Source organism: Haliaeetus leucocephalus, unplaced genomic scaffold (genome assembly GCF_000737465.1).
Source record: "Haliaeetus leucocephalus isolate CR32 unplaced genomic scaffold, Haliaeetus_leucocephalus-4.0 Scaffold140, whole genome shotgun sequence".
Lineage (NCBI taxonomy): Eukaryota > Metazoa > Chordata > Aves > Accipitriformes > Accipitridae > Haliaeetus > Haliaeetus leucocephalus.
The window spans coordinates 7,971,820-7,972,593 of record NW_010972576.1 but is presented as its reverse complement, the minus strand read 5'-3'; positions in this window follow the sequence as shown (position 1 = coordinate 7,972,593).

Genomic DNA, 774 nt, shown 5'->3' with positions numbered 1-774 from the left:
CCCCCACCCCAATCACCTGGTACTCACTCTCCAGGATTTGCAGAACTTAAAACAGAACCTGGCTTTGCTGCACTGCCTGTATCGCCTTCTCCTGCTAATCCCTCTAACTCTGTGCCTCTGTCTAATCCTGCAGCTCCTGCTTTACAGCAGTGCGGAGAAAAAACTGTAGTGCCTTCAGCTCCGCCTTTAACAGACTTCGATGCTAAATGTGACGATTCACTTAATGATTTGGGAAAAAATACACATAGCTTGATGCAACGCTGTCGAGAAAAAGCTCTACAGCAAGGAGATACCATGTTTACTTTTCCTGTTGTATGCAAACCTCATAATCCACCACAGCATGATGGTTTACCTTATGAAATGATAAAAGAATTACAGAAATCAATTCGTGAAAATGGGTTACACAGTTCATTTACAGTGGGACTAGTGGAAGCAATTGGAGGCACTTATACTATGACTCCTTGGGACTGGAAATTACTTAGGACAAGTGTGTTGACTTCTGCTCAGTATTCTGTATGGCAATTAGAATACAATGATTTGTCAGTGGAACAAATTATGGACAACTTGTCATCAGGGATAGCTATAGATCAAAATATGTTACGAGGAACAGGCCCTTACATTATACCTCAGGCACAAGAAGCTTTGCCAAAGCAAGTCTTCGATCAAGCTGCTCGTATTGCGATCATGGCTTTATGACGCATACCCGAAACTGGGCAAGGTATCACTTTGTTTGCCTCTATACGACGGGGCTCTCAGGAACTGTACATATCTTTT